The sequence below is a fragment of the Macadamia integrifolia genome, unplaced genomic scaffold (genome assembly GCF_013358625.1).
Source record: "Macadamia integrifolia cultivar HAES 741 unplaced genomic scaffold, SCU_Mint_v3 scaffold3409, whole genome shotgun sequence".
Lineage (NCBI taxonomy): Eukaryota > Viridiplantae > Streptophyta > Magnoliopsida > Proteales > Proteaceae > Macadamia > Macadamia integrifolia.
Window position 1 is genome coordinate 6147 of NW_024869473.1, and position 10765 is coordinate 16911.

The 10765-nt window shown below is 35.4% G+C and overlaps 1 pseudogene; it reads left to right on the forward strand.

The window, feature by feature from the left end:
- The first annotated feature begins 540 nt into the window (after nt 1–540).
- On the forward strand, nt 541–4230 carry LOC122068104 (annotated as a pseudogene).
- Nucleotides 4231–10765: the final 6535 nt, after the last annotated feature.

Consider the following 10765-nt stretch of genomic DNA (forward strand, 5'->3'; position numbering starts at 1 on the left):
TTCAGTCATGGATTCAGGTATGCCTAAAATCTGACTATGTATTCCTTGTTGCATGCTTATTTGATCTCCATGTGATGTATTGCAAGTATATTTTCTATCACAACCTTGATGATAAACTCCCAGAGATACGTCAAGGAAATCAATTATAATGGTATGATTGTTCGAGTCGTCCATTATGATATAGAGAATGACGACTACTGCCCCTCTCCACCGCCTATCCTTACCCCAAACGACCTCTTGCTTGCCACTCTAATCGTCTGGGTTCCTGAGTTTTGGTCTTATGCCAGTATTGTTTTTGTGAATTGTTCAGCTCCGGTGGAAGACAATTTTGGGTACATACCCTCTAATGGGCCTTGCCCTTCCAACACCAGAAGCAATATTAATAATAATAGTTCTTCTTGGCATATATACTCTGTTCCTTCCTTCTGGTCTGGAGCTGAAGTCTTCGAAACCCCGTCTGCTTGGGATCTCCAAAAGAACTGCAACGTCATTGCTACATTTTCATTGACATTTTTGGATCAAACATTTTCTAGAGAAAATTTCAGTCGTCATGGTCTGAATCATTCTTACATTCAATCTATTCTACAGACGGGCTTTTATCTATCATGGTATGTTCCCTTACATTTATGCAAACAATGCTGGAATAAAGGGATCCGCTGTCTGACGTCTTTTATTGACGATGGGTGGTCATATGAAGATGGACAAATGTCGAATTGTGACTCTCACTGCACGAACAGATTTGGATCTCTTCACTGTAAGTCTTCCTTCGCACTTCTAATAAGTCACATGTCCAAGGCCAGAAGGCCAGGATTATTTATTTATTTATTATTATTATTATTATTTTTATGGAAATCCTATTTCTACGCTTTTTTGGTTGTTACAATACGTATACAGGAAAAAGTTTTCCTTCACTTCGAGAGGACCGTACTTTGATTATAAAATCCTTATCAGAATTTAGTATATTCTCAAATTACCCATCTGTGATTGAGAATGGATCCGTTGCTCATACGGTCACTTGGTCATACATGGGTTAACATTCAACATCTGTCCCACTTTTTGCCATTACATGGGTGAAGAGAGGTATATATATATATATATATTTGCAAGTAAAAGGACAAGTGTTAGTATGATTAGGCGGTCATACCAGCAGGGGATCCAATCTCTTGATGATTTCTCTCACCCATGACAAGCCTATGGTGAATGGCATGGTCTAGTAAAACTAGGTCCTATGAATTATATGTCTGGCAACATGTGATGGGTTTTTGGTATTTACCAAACATGGACCTTTAACATTCATTGTTGGAATCCATCAAAATATTTTAGAGGAAGTTTTCCTTCACCGTATAATGAGTTTTTAGTATTTACGTACTAACTATGGACCTCTGACATTCATTTTTTAAATCCTATCAAAATATTTTGGAGGAAGTTTATATGGTGAAAGATTCACCTATAGTCTAAAAGCCACCATTATTTCCCTACCTATTGTTTGAAATCCTTATTCCACAATACCCCAGTGTTCTTCTCCTTACCTATTGTTTGAAATCCTTATTCCACAATACCCAGTGTTCTTCTGTAGCAATCGTAAGCCAGTAACACCCACGGGGTATTCTTTTACCATGTGGCTTTGGTGAGTAAAGTACAGAAAAAATGAGAGAAGAAAAAGGATAGACCAATGAAAAATACTAATCTCAATAGTTTGAGTCACATGTCTTCCGGTGGGGAAAAAAATCTCTATACGCTGTTTTTATGAGGTTCTTTATAATAGATTTATATCGTTAATTATCCTTAGGAAAGTTATAATCATGAAATTAGACATCGTTAGTAGAACATTGGCGCTTTATCATAACTTTGTGGGAATTAGTTTCCTATTGAAGTAATTTTTTTTTGTCACGTGGAGAATTGTGAAAGTGTCTAATGGGTCTAAATTTTGTTTAAACGTTATCCACATTATCTTCTAATTTTCATATATTTTCAAGGGAATTTGGTTTCTTTGGTCTCTCCACGTACCGTTTACTTTTTGTGTTTTATTAGTTGTAGTGTCGGAACCCATGAAAAAGGCTTATATACAGTGATCATAAATTGAAATATACTTTCAGATTTAAAATGTGGCCATATCCAGATCATTCCTCATCTATCTAAAGTTCATAATGACCACGTGAATTATCCATGTTGCACAGTAAGTCGTTTCAGTTGGAATTTGTTCCAATTGTGTTAGATTTGCTAGAATTTTCCTAATGGGTTAGGGTCACTGCATCAATGTAGGGACTAATCAAGGGAGGCGCACAAACATCCAATCAGGGGTCATGGTGGTCTTTTCGCCACCTCCTGTGTCTGGGTATATAGATGCATGACCAAGTAGGGATCTTTTTTCCGTTTTATAAATGAAAATTTTGCCTCACTTTACTTCCATCGTGAAAACTTATTTTCACCTGAAAATTGACTAGTAAGATATTTTCTTTTTGGTTGCAAATAGTAAGATAGTTGTGGCATCCTCTATCAAACTATCACATGGATCCACACATGTTCATCCAAATTCACCACATACGTCATGGTGATATATCTATATTCCTAGATGGCACCCTTTTAAAAAACAGAAAACAAGGGGAAAAATGAAATCTTTTATGATTGATTTTTTAAAGTGTATCCTTTCTTATGTTTACCAGATTTCTATGACACCCTTCATCAAGTGGTGGACGCCATTCCATGGGTTATATTGGACTACTTCTACTGTAATGTTTCTTTACCATTCATTTGCTAAATAATTTCCTAGTATGTTCATTTTCCTATACCATAGAAAGAAATTTCCATGGCACATTTGCTGATTCTTTTCTATTTGTATGTTAATTGTTTGACAGATACTTATAGCGGCTGGAAATTTGGTAAGATTATACTAAAACATTGCCCACTATAAGATTCATTCTTCAGAAGGTGAAGACTAATATTTTTGCATCTTGTTCTCCACCTGCAGTATCTTACATTTTAGCAGGAAGAGAATTCATTGGCTTTTTATGTATCTGTGCAATTTTGTTTCCGAAATTTAGAAAGAGGCATTTATGGATGGATACTACAGTTGAAGAGTTCTTAAGCAGTTACAGGACTCAAACCCCAACAAGGTACTCTTATTCCCAAATCAAGAAGATGACTAACACTTTTAAAGAAAAATTAGGGGAAGGCGGCTTTGGCTCAGTGTTCAAAGGAAAGCTCATAAGTGGAGGTCTAGTTGCAATAAAAATGCTTGGAAAATCCAAAGCAAATGGGCAAGATTTCATCAATGAAGTTGCTACTATTGGAAGAATTCATCATGTGAATGTTGTCCGACTTATTGGGTTTTGCTCTGACGGATCAAAAAGAGCTCTTATCTATGAATTCATGCCCAATGGGTCTTTGGATAAGTATATATATATTCCGAAGAAGGCGTTGAAAATTTTTTGAGTTGGGAAAAGATATATGAGATTGCGTTAGGGATAGCTCACGGGATTGAATATTTGCATCGAGGTTGTGACATGCAGATTCTTCGCTTTGACATTAAACCTCATAACATTCTTCTTGATGCGAATTTTCAACCTAAAATTGCAGATTTTGAACTTGCAAAATTCTACCCAACAAATGAAAACACAGTGTCAGTCACTCGCGCTATTAGAGGAACGATAGGGTACATTGCCCCCGAACTATTTTACCCTAACATTGGAGGTGTGTCATACAAATCTGATGTTTATAGTTTTGGAATGATGCTGAGGGAAATGGCTGGCGAAAGGAAAAATTTGAATGCAGTTGTAGAGCAAACAAGCCAGATTTACTTTCCATCATGGGTTTACAACAGGCTTGAACAAGGGGAAAGACTTGGAATTGAAATATAACACAGAAGATGAAAAGGAAATAGCAAAGAAGTTGATAGTAGTGGCATTATGGTGCATTCAACTAAAGCCTGTGGATCGTCCTTCTATGACCAAAGTTATGGAGATGCTAGAAGGGAGTCTGGAACTCTTAGAAATGCCACCCAAGTCTTTCTTAGCTACTGGACTACAATCAGTTCCTAACGAAGTTGATCCAGCAATAATAAGCAGGAACACAATGGAGATCTCAATCTCTCCTAGATCATGATCAGTCTTTTTTTTTTTTTTGTGGGTAACAAATCGGGTATTCTTTCCTGATTTAGTTTATGTTGACTTGATTTGGTGTATGATGCCTAATTTTGAACTTTTACGGTGGTAAAGAACCACTGCTACAGCCTAAAGTCCTTGCAATGAGTTTCAAGTTTCGACTATCAAATAAGTATATAGCGCCTTCTTCAAAATTGAAATCAAACAATCAAATGCCCCACTATACATTGAACATGGGCAAGCGTTTTCAATCTGTGAGAGGCCCTACATCGAGGTGCAGATACTCTATAGCGCGCTACATCGAGCATGGCAGATCCAAGGGTTGGAAACACCTTGGGCTGTGTGCCTAAGGGCTTCCAGCCCTTGGATCTATGCTACACGGTGTACCATGTTACAGAGGACCCTAATCCATGAAAGACAAGGTGCATTTGGAAGTGTTGAGGAGATAGAGTAGTAAAATTACGGGCAGGTCCTCTACTGCGCAATAGAAGCAGCAGCTTAGATCCGACGCCTTGGAGGGTTTCAAGGCATGTGGTTATGTGTTAGGTTCCATGCTGAGGCATTCCAATGCATCGGATCTGAACCACTGCCTCTATTGCACAATAAAGGAGCCGAATTGTCATTCATGTTCGAACACTAGATAAATCATAAATAAAAAATTAAAATACATTTTCAATAAATATATAATATTTGAAACGTTAGGGTTCTTTTCCCCTATTTTTAAAAAAGTTTAAAACTCTAACAATGTTATTTGTTGGAGTTGTTCGAAGTGCCTCCTACAAGGGCAAAACCTCCTTTAGAACCTATACTTGTAGGGGCGCAATTGATATCCTTCAATGCAGGGAGATCTCCTCACAACCACCGAAATAGCAGTAGCCCCTCATCTCCTATCGTGTTATGGTGAAAGTGAAGGACCTTAAGCCTCTCTGTGAAGGAATTAGATCGCATACCGCATGTGTAGCTTCCTCAGAGAATCCATCATTCATCAAATATAGCTGCTCCAACCTACTTTAAGATTTCAAGAGCGCAGCAAATACCCTGACACCGTCATCTGGCGTATGACCGCTTCACCCTCATAAAATGGAAAATGACTCCCCAGTTACATGTTTGTTGGTGTTTCATTGGTCTTCATGCACATATAGGAGCCACACTCTCCCATAGGAAATACTTCCTCATGTATTAATTAGGAGGGGAAATAAATGTTCCTAGTCGTAACCCTGCACCAGACACAAAGGGCAGTGAAATGATTCTCCCACCATGTGCAAAAAAAAAAAAATCTGTGTTGATGTCCATGTGTGTGTCCACTCATTAGCCTTTGCTAGCCAGAGTCACGCTTCTAGGGAATGTTCTTTTCCCCTAATTGGCAAGGACGACGATTTCTTGAAAACCAAGGACAAACAAGGGTCAATGAGAACACGCGTAAAAACATCAATATGGACGAAATTTTTACATACAATATTGAGAAGCACAGATGGAACAAACAGTGAACTAATTCCAATATGGATTGTTATCCTCAAAACCTATTATTTATTAGTAAAAGCTTCATATTGCAACTAAAGACTCAATCAAAGAGAAGTATAGGAAAATGGAAATAAAAAAATGTAAAAGCTGACGGGGCCAAATGGGCTCCTCTCTTTAGTTATTACAAAAGGAGTTGACAAGACATGAGTCTTCAGCAGGAAAGGTGGTTATGTTGCCTAGGATGGACCCTAACCTTGGGCTCTGCAATTTAGTTCTCCTGCGAGTAATCTTCAATATTTCGTGATATATGGCCTTTCTTGCTACGATGTTCCAGCATGGATCACCTAAAAGGTAACCAACAAACTTTGCCAATGTCCCCTTCCAAACAATTGTAACTTTGTTTTCCATTTTATCTAATTGTCTACAATAAGTAGACTATTAGACACCATGGATGAGTGGAATTTGAAGTATAACAACATGATCAGATGCTCAAAACAATTAAGTCAGTTACCTACAATACTCATTTGGATCATAAGAAAAAAGTGGAATTTTAAATTAAACATAAAATTTATCTGACATTCAAAGTTGTACTGCTACTAATCTTTGCCAAAATGGAATATCTTACGCTGTTTTTTCGTTCCAAACGGGAACTAAAGGGTTCCATTCTTGGTTTACCAATGGCATGTAAATTTGCATATTGTTTTCACCTAAAAGCTAAACATAGCAAGGGTACACAACCACTCAAAATTCCTTCACCATTTGAATAAAGGTGACCTAGTTACAAAACCAACCCATTGTAAAATGCATAACAAATTTTCGAAAAGGGGTAATAAATTGATTTTCTCGACTCTTAAGTAAGTTAGCAAAAAACAACCTACGTTTTTGCTCAAGATGTGAGATTATGTGAGATTAAGCCTCTCAAGACTGGCGATTCCCTCATTCAAATCAATTCAATATATATCTATTGTTTTTCTAGTATCCAGAGATTCATTGCTTCTAGAATCGAAATGGTGATCTAACAAAAAAAACTATAAATAAAATTAAAAGAAAGAAGAAATTTGAGCTTGATCACCATTTATTATTGTGCTAAATTAATTCCCTTAAACAATGAGAAAAGAGACTAATGAAACAAGGGACTTTTTTTGTTCGCTACAGAATATTAATAGCTTTTTGACCAAGCTAACTTTTGACCTCTCCTCAACTTTTTGGCCACTAAATGTGGCTCTGTTATTTCTAAATGTTTATAAACATTGACAGCACTTAGTGGAAGAAAGGATGTAGATAACCCCTTGGGACGAATGTATTTAATAGTTTCTCCTGTTAGAATATTTTCATGTGGACTTATATTAATTGGGTTTTTGTACTTTAATAAAACCATGTTAATTATATGATGTAATTAAGTGAGACATACAGATTTTAATTAGTTTAATATGGGCTGGCTAATGTGGACTTTAGTTAACCATTGAACTTATGATGAGTGGGTCCATTGGAAAACTTTATAAATAGAGAGCTAAGTTCCTCCTCTAACTCTAATCTTATTCACAACGTGCATTCTGGAGAGAGAGAGAGAGAGGGAGAAAGATAAAGAGACAGGGTTTCTTGTGGTTTCCTCTCTTGTACTTTCAAGTTCCTCATTTAGCCAATGATTATAGGGTAATAATGGAGAAGTAACTTGTTATGTGGATCAGAAGACTTTCCGCTGCGTTTTGCTTTACTATGGATCTCAAACAAGGTACATTTTTATTGATTATAGTTTCTACCCCATTATTCTTAGTGTTCTGAATCTATCTATGGTGATCTACGGGTCTAAGGTTTATATCTCGTGAGAGATTTTAATCCTATATGTGGTATCAAAGCCAACATAGATTAGGTTTAGAACCATAATTATGTTTGCAATGGATAAATTAAAGTTTCTGGATTGAGTCCATGGATTATGGGTGATTAGGTTTAAAACCCTAATCAAATTTATGAGTGATGGATTATAATTTTAATTTTGAAACCCTAATTGATTAAAGATGATTAGGTTTGAAACCCTAATCAATAAGGATTATTAGGTTTAAAACCCTAATTATTGAGAATGAATAGTACTCATGGTACTGTTCATGGATTAAAAATAAATGAAGAAATATCCTAATAGATTATTAAAGTATTAAACAATGTTATTAGCATCTAATGTAATTTTAGGCACAATTTTTAGCCCTTTATCTTCAAGTCTAAAATTATATATTATTTGGTTTTATGTAAATGAAATTAATTATGTCACAGTATAAGAGAGTTTCATAAATTTGATAAAGTTGTAGCCACCAAAGTGGTCTTCTTGATTAAATTTGTGAAATATCGATCTTATACAGTAGTGAAATGTCTCTAGTTCTAATGCATAGTCATACACCTAAAGGAGGTGATTATGTGTTAGTACTTCGAGGGTCACATAGACAGCATATGATTAAAAACTAACTAACCCAAGTAGTCTATACACCCAAAGGTGAGCCTATAAAAGGTTGAAATATGTTTTCATGGCCGCTGATATGTGGAAGGTTCTGTAATTGCATGTTATGAATTCAGCCCAAAGGTGTTTACATAATGATGTTTGTGAACTCTCAATTAGTGTACTTATATATTTTTTTAAGTACACGGTACTCACATTATGCTAATGATATACATGGTTTATTTTTGTTTATTTTTTGTTCACCTTTTTTGTCAACAATAATATAGTTACTATTGAGGTTCTTACTGGGTCAAATTTCAAGAAATGGAAAAAAGATATATAGTTTGCCATGAAAATGACAGATATTCACACATCCTTTATTATGAATGAACCAGTAGATCTCACACTACTAGTGATGAAAAATTAATGCATGTTTCATGGGTAAAAAGCAATCGCATCTGTTTATTGTCCATAAAGAGGCCGATTAAAGATCACCTAAAAAATGGTTTGCCTATTGATTGCACTGCTAAGGAGATGATGGATGCAGTGGCCCTCAGGTACCGAGTTTCATCGAATACTGAAATAGGAACTCTTCTGTAGGGACTTTTCAATTTGAGGTATGATGGTTCTAGAGGAGTTATGGACTATATAATTCGAATGGTGGATTACCAAATCAAACTCAAAGCCTTAAATATTTCTCGTTCTAATCTTTGCATTGTCCATCAAGCCTTAAATACACTTCATTTTGAATTTGGGATCATCAAAACCAATTATAACTCCAAAGATGAAACATGGACCATTAATGACTTAATCTCTAGAGTTGTTATTAAAGAATAAATATTGAAGAAGGAGAAAACTCATACAACCTTGTTTGCTTCTAGCTCCAATTTTCATAAAGGTAAATAGTTTAAATCTTATGCTAATAAAGTTGCTCATGAAACTAATAAGGAGTCTAGTCAATCTAACAATTTGGGTCATAAGAAATCCTCTTTTAAGAGGGAGGATGATCACTATTTCCTTTGTAAAAAAAAAATGGTCATATGAAAAAGGAATGCCCTAAGTACAAGACTTGGTTATCTAAACATGAGCATACATATAATGATTCTTTGGCATTTGTTTGTGAATTCAACTTATCAGAAGCCTCATCCAGTCCTTGGTGGCTAGATAGCAGTGTAACTAACCATATTGCTTCTACCATACAGGGATTCATAAATCGGAGGAAGCCAAATAAGAATGAATCAAAGCTCACTGTGGAGAACAACGAACAAGCTGATTTAGAATTCGTGGGAGATGTCATTTTAATTCTAGACTCTGGTTTTAAATTGATGTTAATAAACACTTTCTATATACCGTCATTTAGGTGGAGTTTAATTTTCTTTTCAGTCTTAAACTTGTGTGGTTACCATTTTGAAATAAAGAACGCTATAGTTAATTTGTTCTTTAATTCAAATAAGGTTGGTTACTGTACTATGTCTTATGGACTATATAGATTGTGTTTAGCTCCTAATGATATTTATGTCTTTTATAATGTTGAAAGAATTGTTCTCAAAAGGCTTTTACCTAAGGAATAATATTACATGTTGTGGCATAAAAGGCTTGATCACATCATTAGGGAAATAGCTGAAATGTTGATAAAGTCTGACATCCTGCCCACTCTTGAAGGTGACCTAAAGACATGTGTACACTGTTGTAAAGGAAAATTGATCAAGATAAAGAAGTCAGCAGTCCATAGTTTTGACCTATTAGAGGTTATTCACATTGACATCAGTGGACCCTATATAGCTACCTTGTATAGAAATTTTTATTTCATCACATTTAATGATGATTATTCCCAATATGGTTATCTGGTCTTCATTAAGGGAAAAATTGAATTCCTTGATAAATTTAAGATTTTTAGGACTGAAGTCAAAAAACAATTGGGAAAAGTTATCAAGGTTGTTAGATCTGACGGGGGTGGTGAGTATTATGGTAGACATGGCGATGTTGGACAGCTTAAAGGCCCGTTTGCTACGTGGATCAGAAGGTTTTCCTCTGCGCTTTGCTTTACTATGGATCCGAAACAAGGTACGTTTTTATTAATTATAGTTTTTATCCCATTGTTCTTAGTGTTTTTAATCTATCTATGGTGACCTATGGGTCTAAGGTTTATATCTCGTGAGATTTTAATCCTACATCTCCTATTAATTAAATTTTCTTTCTTTCATAAAAAATAAAAACAAATAAATAAATAAACAATAATAGTTTCAAGATAATGCATGGAGGCCCTCATATTTTGGCTCTTCAATTTTCAGCGCCAAAGCCAATGAACAGGATTTAAAAAAACATCTTATTTGTCAAAAGAGGACACTAGAGTTCAGCAAATAAGATCTGAACATTGTTCAAAAATAATTATGATTCTGCTTGTGGGAGGAATCTCAAATCTATGATGATTTAGATTGAATCCATCAAGTAGATTCGATTTTGATCACAACGCCCAAATTGTAATGAGAAAAAATGGTTAAGGCTCCTATGCAAGAATGCGTGGAAACTCTGCATCTGCAATTTAAGTGGAGGCTATGGCGATGGATTGCTGCACTAGTCTCTCCCAGAATTAGTCGAGATATGCGTTAACTGACCCGGACACCTTGGTTAACCAAAAAAAAAAAAAAAAACCAATAAAAAAAATAAAAATGAATGGTTATAAATCTTATAATAATATACAAATGTGTGAATACCCTGTATCATTTAAAAAAAAAAAACACATTTGAATGTGCAGCCCTTGGAGCTTTCGACCCAAAAA